General features: G+C 42.3%; 1 protein-coding gene across 2 annotated transcripts in view; it reads left to right on the top strand.

Annotated features, from left to right (window-relative positions):
• LOC132898508 (testican-2-like) overlaps positions 1-14,489 on the top strand; it is a 117,760-nt gene that overhangs the window by 32,196 nt on the left and 71,075 nt on the right. The gene's annotated exons all lie outside the window — the stretch shown is intronic.

The raw sequence follows: 14,489 nt of genomic DNA, 5'->3' as shown, positions 1-14,489 counted from the left end.
GTTCGCACTGTCACCTCACAGCAAGAAGGTCCTGGGTTTGAGCCCAGCGGCCGGCGAGGCCTTTCTGTGTGGAGTTTGCACGTTCTCCCCGTGTCTGCGTGGGTTTCCTCTGGGTGCTCCGGTTTCCCCCACAGTCCAAAGACATGCAAGTTAGGTTAATTGGTAACTCTAAATCGACCGTAGGTGTGAGTGTGAATGGTTGTTTGTCTCTGCGTCAGCCCTGTGATGACCTGGCGACTTGTCCAGGGTGTACCCCGCCTCTCGCCCATAGTCAGCTGGGATAGGCTCCAGCTCGCCTGCGACCCTGTAGAACAGGATAAGCGGCTAGAGATAATGGATGGATGTATGGGAGCTCACAGGTATGCTAATGAGCACCAAAAGCAGCCAGTCCACATTGTAAATTTTGTCATTGTAAATTTTGGTTTAATAGTCCATGATTCTTTGTGCAGGCGGCACGGTGGTGTAGTGGTTAGCGCTGTCGCCTCACAGCAAGAAGGTCTGGGTTCGAGCCCTGTGACCGGCGAGGGCCTTTCTGTGCGGAGTTTACATGTTCTCCCCGTGTCCGCGTGGGTTTCCTCCGGGTGCTCCGGTTTCCCCCACAGTCCAAAGACATGCAGGTTAGGTTAACTGGTGACTCTAAATTGACTGTAGATGTGAATGGTTGTCTGCGTCTATGTGTCAGCCCTGTGATGACCTGGCGACTTGTCCAGGGTGTACCCCGCCTTTCGCCCGTAGTCAGCTGGGATAGGCTCCAGCTTACCCGTGACCCTGTACTTACTTACTTACTTACTTACTTACGGTCCCAAATATGGATAGGTCCTCTTTGATACAATCTTTCCACCTTTTCTTTGGGTGGCCGTGGGATCTTTTGCCTTTGGCGAGCTCACTAAAGAGCAGTTGTTTTGGTATCCTATGATCTGGCATCCGGCACACATGGCCTAGCCAACGGAGGCGGTTGCTCCGAATCATGGTCTCTATTGTTGTTGATTTAGCTCGCCTGAGGACCTCAGTGTTAGTTACATGGTACCACCATTTTACGTTCAAAATCTGTCTCAGTGATCTTTGATGAAACATCTCAAGAAGGTGGATGTGGGAAGCAAGAGTGCTCCAGGTCTCGCTGCCGTATAGCAGGCATGGGAGGACGATGGCTTTGTAGACTGTAACTTTGGTGGTTATGGTGAGACCTTTACGGTCCCAGCACCTGCTCGAGAGTGAGTGGAATGCGGCTGCTCCTCTAGCAATTCTCCTCTTAATCTCGGCGTCAAGTGAGGCGTCAACGGATAGTTCACCGCCCAAATAGATGAAGTGGTTGGAATTGGTGAGTTGGTGGTTCTCAATAGTAATTGGTGGAGGATCTTCGCATCCAAAGTGCATAACTTCAGTCTTGGGCTTGCTGATTGTAAGTCCCCAGTCGTTGCATGCTCCGTTGAGGGCGTTAACTGTGCTTTGCAGTGACTGTGCCGTTGCTGCGCAGTGTGCCGCGTCATCCGCATACAGGAAGTCATCCAGTCTTGATTCCTTGGCAGCCTTAGTCTTCAGGCGCGACCCTGTAGAACAAGATAAAGTGGCTAGAGAGAATGAGATGAGATGAGAATTCTTTGTGCAGAATTTTCCATTAATCTAAGAATCAATTATTTTTCCCTCTAAGGGCAGAAACTGACTAAAGCAAACATCCTCAGCAGACTTTGTATGCTAGGGTGTAAGAAGAAAAGGAATGCTCCACCCTGAAGCACATTAAATATGTTTGTATTAAAATGTTGAATAATTTTTGGCTGATGTATTTATATTGTTCCTTTGAAAGGTTAGTGGTTGTGGGCCACTCTGTCCTCATAGGGCAACGTTCCTAGTTAAGTTACAGTGGTGTCTAATTGGAGAAAAAAAATTTAGCAACCTCATACATATAGGATAATGGTCAGGTTTTCCACAGTCAAGTTAGGCCCTGGTCACACTACAGCTCATGATGGGTTTGCGAATACTCGATGATTAAAAATTGGTTGCATCACCACCAGTAGAGCTTTGCAAATAGTTTTTGGGTGTATCTCCACTTTGTGAGTGGCCAAAAACATTGCGAAAAATTTTAATACATGCATTGAAATTTGGTGGCGATGTTTTCGTCAGCAAACTAAGCGACGAATACTCACAGATGGTTTGGGAATAATTCCCGAAGCTTGGGAAACCTTTGTCAAGCTTCTTGAGATGTATTTGTCTCAAATCCATGTCCCTGATGCTCGCAGAAGCCTCAACGCAGTGGCTCGGCATAGCCTAACCTTCGCCAAGACTTAAAGTGCATTTACATTTAGGGATCCTTTGGAGCACGTTGTGCGCATGCTTGGGACCCAGTCATTATGGGAAACACCTGATGCTGATTTGAGCGCAATCAGCATGTGCATACAGGGACACCGTTTTCAAAGAGACTTTGCAAGTATTCTGTTCAAGCATGCAGCGGTAGATGGATCTAAGTGCAGGAAGGGTGTTTTTTAGCAGGCGTGATCTTTACAAAAACAAAACATGAGGCAAGGTCAGAGTAACAAAACACAACCGAAACCAGTCATAAACATGGCTAGAAACAAATGTGCCAATGATGATGATAATACTTCGCAAAGTCCCTGTGAAAACAGCATCCTTATATGTGCGTGCTGATTGCACTCAAATTGACATCAGGTGTTTTCCATAACAACTGGGTTCTGCGAGCGAGCATGCCTGCTGGAGTGCGCGAAGGCGTGACTGTCAAGTGTTCGCCTGCTGTGTGACCACAGCTTTTTTAGCTCGCCTGTATATCGCCATGCATAGTCACCACCAAAGCACCTCATTTTCATCGCTAAAGCATCACAAGCTTTAGTGTGATTGTAGCTTTGGCAAGAAAACATGAGCGCAAATGCTTCTTTACTAACCATTTTCCAGAGACATACGATGTTGTATTAATTAGAAATCCAACGTGGAAGTAGAAGAAATATGAAATTTTGGATTCAACATTTCAGAATGCAGTGCAGCTTTATGACAGTTGTGCTGAGTTGTGGCAGAGACAATGGCATTAACAGTGGTGTAAGCATGAAAATTGAAGCTTTGGAACCTGATCTGTTTGAACAGAGTGTAAAGAGGAGGTGAGACAGTTGGATAGACTAAAGGACTAAAGCTCTGTCTGTGGTTAGAAATGAAGTTAGAGTTAAATCCAACTGGCACCATGATCAGCATGTAGCGTAATGGTATTGTGGGTAATGTAGGAAAGTGGCAAAATGAAAATACACCGATGTTAATGAAAGAATTTTTGACGAAAACAATTCACCGATCACGTTAATTACAAAATTAGTATCCAAATTGTTCAAGATTGAATTGCTCAGTTAAGGTCTATAACGCTGTTGAATTTCTCCCAGTCGATTTGTGAGTGCTGTGTAGTGACGGAGAGTTCCTGAGCTGAAACTGAATATGCAGTTCACAGTAGTGCATGATGTTCACATATTAATGAGTACTGCTGTGCTGTGGGAGCCTTTTGGAAGCGAGTCATCAATGCACACACTCCCTCACCTCATCACAGTGCTTAATTCTTAATGAAGCATCTGCGAAGCACACCTGGCCTTTTCAGCTCCTTCATGCTGCTCTGTTCTCTGCTGCATGCCAACTGCAGAGTATAAATAATTTTGGAAGGGACACCACTGAGTGTCCTGCTGCATTTGCTCTTAGGAAGTACTGTGTCTACTGCTACGTGCTCTAGCCAAGGGCAATATGGCTGTCTCACCTTGGGCTCCTCAGGCATTTGCTATCTGATGAGGAGAAAGGCTGCTTTCTTTATGCTGATGTCCCTGTTCTTGTAGAATGATGCAAGATTCGGTGTGCGGTAAATCTTGGAGAATGTTCATTCTCAAACTGTCTCCTACACACAACAGCAGCAGCAACACACCCTTTCATGTATGGGTTTTGATGTTTCACGAAGAACAATTCTAACTTAAACGCCATACATTAAACTGTCCATTGTGCATGTCTTTTTTGTGAAATTACTTTAATCAGCAGTACTTCTTGCTGTGAGAGCGTGGACTGATGGCATTTTCTCTCAGCTGAAAATGAAGCATCACTAGTATGAGAGCTCAAACTGGGACTGTATATACAGCTGCAGATTGCCACCCTTCACGAGAGTGAAAATGAATATAAAATTCTTGTCAGGAAGGACGTCCAAATGGTCTTCCAAACAGCTGGTTCTTAAGGAGGTTTTTTGATCGGTTGGTATTTCTTTAGAGACAGAAAAAGTCAGGAAAAAAGATCGATGATATGTTTTGTTTATTTGATGGTCATTTTTGCACATTCTCTTAGGGTGCCAATAATTATGGAGTTGACCGTATAGCATCATTTGTCCTTGGTTCATAGAAGGTGCTATTTGCAAAATGCACATTTTTTTTTTAAATTAATAAAGCCGTTAAACATTTACCGGATCATTTCCAGATCATGTGCACTGATTCCAGTGAGTCAACACTCCAGTTTTATTTTCAAAGCCGTTATCGTCGTATTCTTGTTGACTTCTGGTGTTTTACAAGAATGCTCTGTGAAGGCGACCTGTGATGTAGTGCTGTATGCACAGCTCAGATCTGAGGATTCAGAGACATCTTATTGCAAATCCTCTCATGTGTCAGATTGGCTTTCAGATAGCAGGAATAATTTACAGCTTTGCTGCATGAAGCTCATAGAGATGTTATCTCTGCATAACAACCGGAGCCGCCTGCTCAGGCTCCCGGTATTGTGTTGTTTTGAAGAGGTATAAATACTCCGTACTCAGAAAACCACTGACTTTGTTAAGAAGTTTGCAGTTCGTGTCCTTTTCCAATAGTTTTTCCATGAACTGTTTTTTTTTTTTAATTGCACAAAATGGGGGGAAAAAAGAGAAACTTGGCACCAAGAAACATATATATTCTCTTTTCTTTTGAAATAAATTAATTAAAAACATGTTTTCCCTCACGGTTGCATGAGAGCAGGTGAGCTAATATTCTTTGTTAGCTTTTTTCGGCATGCCGCTGACTCTTTTGTTGTTAGGCAAGCAAGCATATGGGAGTCCAGCTGTTCTCCAAATTCTTTATTTTTGGCAACATTACGAAGAAGAAGAAACCTTTATTTGTCACATGCACACTTCAAGCACAGTGAAATTCATCCTCTGCATTTAACCCATCTGAAGCAGTGAACACACGCGCATACACACACTCAGAGCAGTGGGCAGCCACACCAGTGCGCCCGGGGAGCAGTCAGGGGTCAGGTACCTTGCTCAAGGGCACCTCAGCCCAAGGCCGCCCCACGTCAACCTAACTGCATGTCTTTGGATTGTGGGGGAAACCCACGGGGAGAACATGCAAACTCCATACAGAAAGGCCCTCACCGGCCGCTGGGTTCTAACCCGGAACCTTCTTGCTGTGAGGCGACCGTGCTAACCACTACAGCACCGTGCCGCCCGACACATCTACATTTAACTATTTCAGCACTTTAGCTACCTAATGCAGGGCCAGTTCCAACTGAAATAATTTAAATAGCACAGTGGGACTACTAATCATCTTGTTAGCCTGGCCAGTAATGATGTGCAGCTGAGATTGGAGCTGTGATCACAGTCATAGCCATATGCACAGCTGAGAATATGGTGCTTTCACAGCAAATTCCTCAGTGTTGAATTAACACTTTCAGAGTTAATTTGTGTCCAATTGGACCTATATAAACACAGTAGGGTGTTAAATCAACACTCTGGGTGTTAATTCAACACTGGGGATTTTGCTGTGTTCCTGAGTTTAGTTTGTGTCCAGCTCATGTAGAATAATGTCCCAAACAAATACATTAAGGATGTGGTGGATTTGCTTTGTATTGGATGGGGCTGTTCAGTCTTCATTCTCCTCTATAGTTTGTGTTAAATCTCTTAAGTTTTCTTAGAATTAATGATGTTGCTGACTTTCTTTGAGGACACTATTAGTGCTAATACGTAGGGCATTAGTGCTAATGACGTAGCTAAGAATTGATGTGGAAACGCACTAAATAAAACCACAGCATGATCTCAGCGATTAAACGTGACACGCTCGTACATTTTGGATGGATGCCAGACAGTAGTGCATATGGTGGTGGTAATCAGAATTTTCCATTTAATCCACCCCCCTCCATTTCTCACCTGAATTTGAGCTCCTGCCAATTTTCACCCATTATTCGGCTCTCGCCTATCATACAAAAGCTACCAGTCGAGGAGGGTGAAGGCTAACACGTGCATCCTTGGAGACTTGCATCTTTTCAATCTGCTCATGCTGTGCTGCAGGGCAGCGTAACACACTCCGAGGAAAGCACTATCGGCCCTCTTTCACGTACAGGTCGTCACAGGTTGTTGTGATTGACTTGAGGGAGATTATTTAATTATTTATGGCAAGATGTACTGTTAATGACACTCACAGGCGTTGGAAATAAAAGACCCGTACGACTGAAAATGATCAACATGCTGGCAATAGAGAAAATTAAATCTTTTTAAACTAGACCTACCATTCTTTTTCTCATTCTGTTATATACCTCCTGCCTTCTCGATATCCCTAAACTCAGAGTTTAGCTAGCTGGTTAGTAGCTTTCAGACAGAAATAGGAAACGTATTAATGCTGTTTATCTTGATGGAGAGAAATGGTTATAATGGCTTTGTAGTCCTTTTATGAACATTTATAGTGGAGCTCCTCATTTATAGTAAAGCGCATGCAGAGCGGAGCCACATACTTACAGTGCCCTCCACAATTATTGGCCCCCCCTTGTAAAGTTTAGTAAAAAGGGTGAGAAAAAATCCACTTTTTGGTGAAGTCGCTTCATCTCACACTGAAAATCCAACTTTTACTTGAAATAAATTTATTCAGAGAAAAACAAATCCCTCATCAAGAAATAATTATTTTCAACAAATACACGTGCCACTATTATTGGCACCCCTTTATTTAATACGTTGTGCAACCTCCCTTTGCCAGTAAAACAGCACTGAGTCTCTCCTGTAATATTTTATAAGGTTGGAGATACAGAACAGGGCATCTGAGACCATTCGTCTTTACACAATCTCTCCAGATCATCCAGGGTCCTCAGCCCTCTCTTGTCCACTCTCCTCTTCAGCTCAGCCCACAGGTTTTCAATGGGGTTCAGGTCAGGGGACTGAGATGGCCAGGGCAGAAGCTTGATTCTGTGGTCAGCTAACCATTTTTGTGTTGATTTGGACATATGCTTCGGATAATTTTCCTGCTGGAAGATCCAATGATGACCCAGTTTTAGTTTCCTGGCAGAGGAGCCAGATTTTGATTTAAAATGTTCTGGTATTTCATGGAGTCCATGATGCCATGTACCCTAACAGGGTTTCCAGGGGCTTTGGAGGAAAAACTGCCCCAAAACATCACAGAACTTCCACCATATTTTACAGTCGGGATTGGGTTCTTTTCATTATAGCCATCTTTCTTTTTGTGCCAAACCCACCACGAGTGTTCATTGCCAAAAAGCTCCATTTTTGTTTCATCAGACCATAGAACACGGTTCCAGCAAAAGCTGTAGTAGCATTTCACAAACTTCAGGTGCTTACATCTGTGGTTGACTGAACAAAAAGGCTTTTTTTCTGGCAAACCTTCCAAATAATCTGTTGGTGCTGGGGTTGGTGTCTGATGGTGGTTTTGAAGACTTGGAAACCACAAGATTTTACTTTTTCTCATAATTCACCAACAGTTATCCTTGGGGATATTTTTTGTTTTTGCCTCTCTTACTCTCCTCACTGTACATGGGGGCAAAATAAACTTCAGTCCTCTTCCAGGCAGGTTTCTAACAGTTCTAGTTGGTGTCCAATTTTTTATTATTGTCCTAACAGTAGAAATGGATATTTTCAGGCAAGTCTTTTTTTTTTAAATCACCATTCCCTGACATGAAGGTCAACATACTTCTCCCTCATTTGGTTTGTGTATTCTCTTATCTTTCCCATGTTGATGGATGAATAAGGGAATTTGGCCTCTGTGTCACCTCATATTTGTTCCCCAGTTTATCAGGAAGTCATGGATTACAGCTTGAAAGTTCCTACACACTCCAATCAACTCAGAAATACTGTACAATTTAAATGGGAAACATGTTTCAGCAGTGGCGTGCACAGACATTTTGGGGGGCAAGTGCTCTGGGGGGAAAAAGGGCACTTTTTTGCGCATGTGGAACACCTTATTATAAAAGTCTGAGATTTAACCCTCCTCTTGTGTTCGGGTCGCCACTGACCCGTTTTAGTTTTTAAAGGTGTAAAACAACCACTTAATGTTAATTTATTACATCAAGGCTTTTTGACTTTGCCAGGAATCTCTAGTTGAACAAAATAGAAAAAGAAATTTTTGTTTTCCTAAATCTGAAAATGGTCTAGCAAAAAATGTAATACTTATGTGCAGTTGTTTCTGTATGCGACGGGCTACTTCACGACAAAATAATTACAGCTTGGGCTTAGAGGGAAAACAATACATTTTCACTCGATTCATGTGTTACCTGGCTGGTGGGGCAGGGGAAGAGCTGACTGACTGCCCGATGTGTTGTCTGCGCTACGACAAGGCCGTGGCTTCCAGGACGCTATGCTGCTGCAACCTCACATTGAATGCACTGCACGCTTGTTCACGTGACAGAGCAAGAGAGACAGAGGTCCGGTGTGTGTGCGGAGGGGGCACACAGCGGGACATTATTTTCATACACGCTTTTAATGCTGCGGCTTTTCTAAAAGATCATGTCGACATTGGCCTCTACGGAGCCGTAGAGGGGACATGGTGAATAAAGGCCTCAGTAAACTGTAAAAAAAAAAAAATTCAAAAGGGCACTTTTTTGGACAGAGGGCAGAGGGGCAGGTGCTTGAGCACCACCTCGTGTCTATCTGTGCACGCCACTGTGCTTCTGTTACATTGTGTTCACTATCATTTCCGGGGTGCCAATAATAGTGGCACATGTATTTTTGTTGAAAATTATTATTTCTTGATGAGGAATTTGTTTTTCTCTAAATAAATTTGTTTCAATTAAAGCTTGGATTTTTCTCTTTTTTTTTTTCCAGTGTGAGATGAAGCGACTTCACCAAAAGGTGGATTTTTTTCTGACCCATTTTAATCATCTTTTCAAGGGGTGCCAATAATTGTGGAGGGTACTGTAAGAGAATATGGTAATGCATCGACCTGATTTTTGATGGCTTGACCAGATGATGTCCGTACATGCGTACAACGTACTGTATGTGTACCACCACAGGGAAGCCAATCATAAGTGTAAGTGTCAGTAAACCCGTCAAGAATCAGCAAACTACAAACATGGACCCTCCAAACTACAATTCCTAGAACACACAGCGCCCTCTGTCTCCCGCCTACTGAATCACAGCTGGCTTCCATTTCCTCAGTCACCTGTCCCTCTACATAAGCTCCCTTCACACACACACCTTTGCGAAGTATCGTTCTGCTCTCAGTTCATACCAAGCCTTCTATCTTTCTAACTGCCTATCACATTCCTGACCCTTGCTACTATCTTCTCGTTTCTCGCTCTTTGTCTTTCCCACATTACGTTGTTCGCTGATCGCCCGACGCTCGCTAGTTTACCGACACCGATTCTAGTCCCTCGATTTGGCTTTGTTGACTTTCTGCAATCTGTCTTCCCCGGTGCATACATCTATAAGTGCCTGCATTCTCACAGTAAGGCAACGCATCTCAGAAACACTTGACCACAGGACAATGAAATTTATATCTTTATTAACATAAGATAGATGGGTTTTTAATCGAGCACTTATTTTTAATTTGCTTTTTAAAAAATGTGGGATTATTAACGAACGCATTTTATGGAAAATATTCCCGACAGTTTCATATAAAATTAGATAAAACCATTTTATTAGTCCACTAGCTTGTGGGACAATTGACAGTTTGTCATGTAAGGGCGATAGACAGATGTAATCGCAGGACGAGTTTTAATATGAGAGGTAACACAATACTTCAAGTTCAAAAACACAAACAGGGTCAAATCCAGAAAAGCGATACAAAATACAAGGCTTTCGCAAAGTCTGTGTGTTACTGAGAGTCCTTATTTGTAACCACACAACTGTTTGACATATCGAGTTTGATATTTGATTGTAACTATATACAACCCCAATTCCAAAAAAGTTGGGACAAAGTACAAATTGTAAATAAAAACGGAATGCAATGATGTGGAAGTTTCAAAATTCCATATTTTATTCAGAATAGAACATAGATGACATATCAAATGTTTAAACTGAGAAAATGTATCATTTAAAGAGAAAACTTAGGTGATTTTTAAATTTCATGACAACAACACATCTCAAAAAAGAACAACTCAAAAAGTTGGGGCAAGGCCATGTTTACCACTGTGAGACATCCCCTTTTCTCTTTACAACAGTCTGTAAACGTCTGGGGACTGAGGAGACAAGTTGCTCAAGTTTAGGGATAGGAATGTTAACCCATTCTTGTCTAATGTAGAATTCTAGTTGCTCGACTGTCTTAGGTCTTTTTTTGTCGTATTTTCCGTTTTATGATGCGCCAAGTGTTTTCTATGGATGAAAGATCTGGACTGCAGGCTGGCCAGTTCAGTACCCGGACCCTTCTTCTACACAGCCATGATGCTGTAATTGATGCAGTATGTGGTTTGGCATTGTCATGTTGGAAAATGCAAGGTCTTCCCTGAAAGAGACGTCGTCTGGATGGGAGCATATGTTGCTCTAGAACCTGGATATACCTTTCAGCATTGATGGTGTCTTTCCAGATGTGTAAGCTGCCCATGCCGCATGCACTAATGCAACCCCATACCATCAGAGATGCAGGCTTCTGAACTGAGCGCTGATAACAACTTGGGTCGTCCTTCTCCTCTTTAGTCCGAATGACACGGCGTCCCTGATTTCCATAAAGAACTTCAAATTTTGATTCGTCTGACCACAGAACAGTTTTCCACTTTGCCACAGTCCATTTTAAATGAGCCTTGGCCCAGAGAAGACGTCTGCGCTTCTGGATCATGTTGAGATACAGTTTCTTCTTTGAACTATAGAGTTTTAGCTGGCAACGGCGGATGGCACGGTGAATTGTGTTCACAGATGATGTTCTCTGGAAATATTCCTGAACCCATTTTGTGATTTCCAATACAGAAGCATGCCTGTATGTGATGCAGTGCTGTCTAAGGGCCCGAAGATCACGGGCACCCAGTATGGTTTTCCGGCCTTGACCCTTACGCACAGAGGTTCTTCCAGATTCTCTGAATCTTTTGATGATATTATGCACTGTAGATGATGATATGTTCAAACTCTTTGCAATTTTACAATGTCGAACTCCTTTCTGATATTGCTCCACTAGTTGTCGGCGCAGAATTAGGGGGATTGATGATCCTCTTCCCATCTTTACTTCTGAGAGCCGCTGCCACTCCAAGATGCTCTTTTTATACCCGGTCATGTTAATGACCTATTGCCAATTGACCTAATGAGTTGCAATTTGGTCCTCCAGCTGGTCCTTTTTTGTACCTTTAACTTTTCCAGCCTCTTATTGCCCCTGTCCCAACTTTTTTGAGATGTGTTGCTGTCATGAAATTTCAAATGAGCCAATATTTGGCATGAAATTTCAAAGTGTCTCACTTTCGACATTTGATATGTTGTCTATGTTCTATTATGAATACAATATCAGTTTTTGAGATTTGTAAATTATTGCATTCTGTTTTTATTTACAATTTGTACTTTGTCCCAACTTTTTTGGAATCAGGGATGTAGTAATGATGTAAAGTGAAAGCACTGGTTTGCTGCTGTCCACCAGGCACCCAGCAGAGTCATACCATAACAAATGTTATGGTGTTGTTTCTGGTGCATGGCATGCTGTGTCAAAGAAAGGAATAAATATGTATTCATAGCTGTCATGCGGATCTCATTGCTGGTATCACTGTCACAAGACAGTGCAGCAATTTATTGACACAAATTACACTACGCAATTCAGTGGTTCATGTGCTATAATCTGAAGCCAGTATCTCACTGCGCTGCGACAGCTTGCAACAAATTGCGAACGTTGTTCGCGAGAAAGTTTCAAAAGTGTCTTGAAACATTCGCGGGGCTTCTGAATTTCCTCGCATGAGTCGCAAAGTGTCGCTCCTTCATCACTGAAATTTTGAACATGTTCAAAAAATTCATGCGACAAAATTTCTCTCAAAATAGCCGCAAATGCATCGCTGGTGTCGCAAAGCCGTCACGAACCCTTCTCAAGTCAGTTTCTGTGAGACAGGAAGTGCGAGCCAGTATCTCACTGGGCTGCAACAGCCTGCGACTAGTTGGAGACACAACAATTGCGATAAAATTATGCGAATATCAATTCAGTGTGATTCCAAATGAAAATTGTCGCTAATTCGCATATTTTATTGCAATTGTTGTGTCTCCAACTAGTCGCAGGGTGTCACAGCCCAGTGAGATACTACCCTTATTCTATTCAGGTTGAATTTGTGCCCTTGCAAATGTTTTGCTCATACACTCATTGGGATTTCCGTTTTTAGGCAGTGCCTGACTACATTAGCATAATTACTATGTTCCAGGAAGGGGATTGCCCCACACCAACTAAGTTTCTGGGCGAATATTACCATAAGCACACGAGCATCAACTAGGGTCAGTTCCATATGTATTAAATGAGCGTCTGTACTAATTTAAGTATCAGTGAGAGTATTTCAGTTGACCCACTACTAATACCCAAAAGATATGAAATACATAGGGTAGGCATATGTCGCATATTATCCACCTACGTTCACAAAAACAGTATGAGTCATAGAGGATAAGCATACCAAACATGATCCTCCTACTCTCAATCATGAAGCGCTTGCTGTCAAGGTGCTGAATCACCTTAATATGGTATCCGGTTATTTAGCACAAAAGTCTTTTAGCACAAATCCAAAGTCTTTTAGCACAACTCTGGATTATGGTCACAATAATTGGAAAAAAATTCTCATCTTGACATAGGAAGGGGTTTATTATGATTGCTTAGGTACTGGAAGCCAGAATTTCTGCTGCCGATTCTTTGGTGTCTTTGGATATTTGTAGTTAAGCCATAACAAACCTTGAATTGTCGGCACCTTCAAAGATAACTTCAGTCACTTCTGATCATATCACAAATTCAACTGACGGTCAATAATTACGCGTTTGCCGAATTAGTTAACCGGGGGATTATGTCTCTTGCCCTACTTCACATGTGTTTTGCCAACTAAGAAGTAACCAACAGTTGTGTAAACAAACGAAAGAAATTTCCACTAAAGTATCCTAGAACGGCGGCACGGTGGTGTAGTGGTTAGCACTGTCACCTCACAGCAAGAAGGTCCGGGTTCGAGCCCTGTGACCGGCGAGGGCCTTTCTGTGTGGAGTTTGCATGTTCTCCCTGTGTCTGCTTGGGTTTCCTCCGGGTGCTCCGGTTTCCCCCACAGTCCAAAGACATGCAGGTTAGGTTAACTGGTGACTCTAAATTGACCGTAGGTGTGAATGTGAGTGTGAATGGTTGTCTGTGTCTATGTGTCAGCCCTGTGATGACCTGGTGACTTGTCCAGGGTGTACCCCACCTTTCGCCCGTAGTCAGCTGGGATAGGCTCCAGCTTGCCTGCGACCCTGTAGAACAGGATAAAGCGGCTAGAGATAATGAGATGGAATGAGATGAGTATCTTAGAACGAATGGCAATTAAATAAAAGTGCAATATAAACGTTCAGGAATGACAAAACAGCCCAAATTAATATCAATTGTTTATAGTACAGCAATTGGGAAGCAAGAAAATGAAGAAGAAGAGATTACGCTAAGATGTAAGGGTTGTTTGATCATCAAGACAAGTCTCGAAGATGTGGCTAGTTTACAGGGAAATTCACTTTTCGATCGGAATCTCGGCAACTTTCATTAAAAAAAATCCATCAAACATCTTTAAACATGATCAGTAAGTATTCATGATAAAGTGTTCTTGGATCTTGTGCTAAAGAACTTAGACTTGTGCTAAAAGACTTTTGTGCTAAATAACTGTAAGTCAAGTTTGAAGACAATGTAGATTCGACCTAATCTGCTGTGTAAAGCTTTGAGGCTGATTTTTCTTTATTGCTTTGGAATTATCAGCTATTGTACAAAGTAGACTGGCGCCTGGAGGAAAGCGTGTACATTAAACACACTCGGAGCCTCTTCCAGTTGAAACCACTGATTATGCAACCTATTATTTTCTGTGATTAAGCCCCATAACATGGGTTTCTCGTTCTGCATGAGTGTATAAGGACAAAAAGGACATGATTTTATTTACTCACACTATATACAGTACATTTCTGAAAAACGAAAAAAAAAACCCATCAGTTCTATCTGGGAATAATCTTAGGAATGACCTTTAACTGTTAAACAGGTTGGGAAAATGTGATGTTTCAAACCTGTTTAACAGTTAAAGGTCATTCCTAAGATTATTCCCAGATACAAACAAAGTCCACACATACACATGTTGAATACACACAAAAATAGTTGTCAAATATCTATTTGGATAGACAGTTAAGTAAAGGTTTGTCT

Source organism: Neoarius graeffei, chromosome 14, assembly GCF_027579695.1.
Source record: "Neoarius graeffei isolate fNeoGra1 chromosome 14, fNeoGra1.pri, whole genome shotgun sequence".
Taxonomy (NCBI): Eukaryota; Metazoa; Chordata; class Actinopteri; order Siluriformes; family Ariidae; genus Neoarius; species Neoarius graeffei.
Note: the sequence above shows the minus strand (reverse complement) of the source record. Positions and strands in the feature narration are given on the sequence as shown.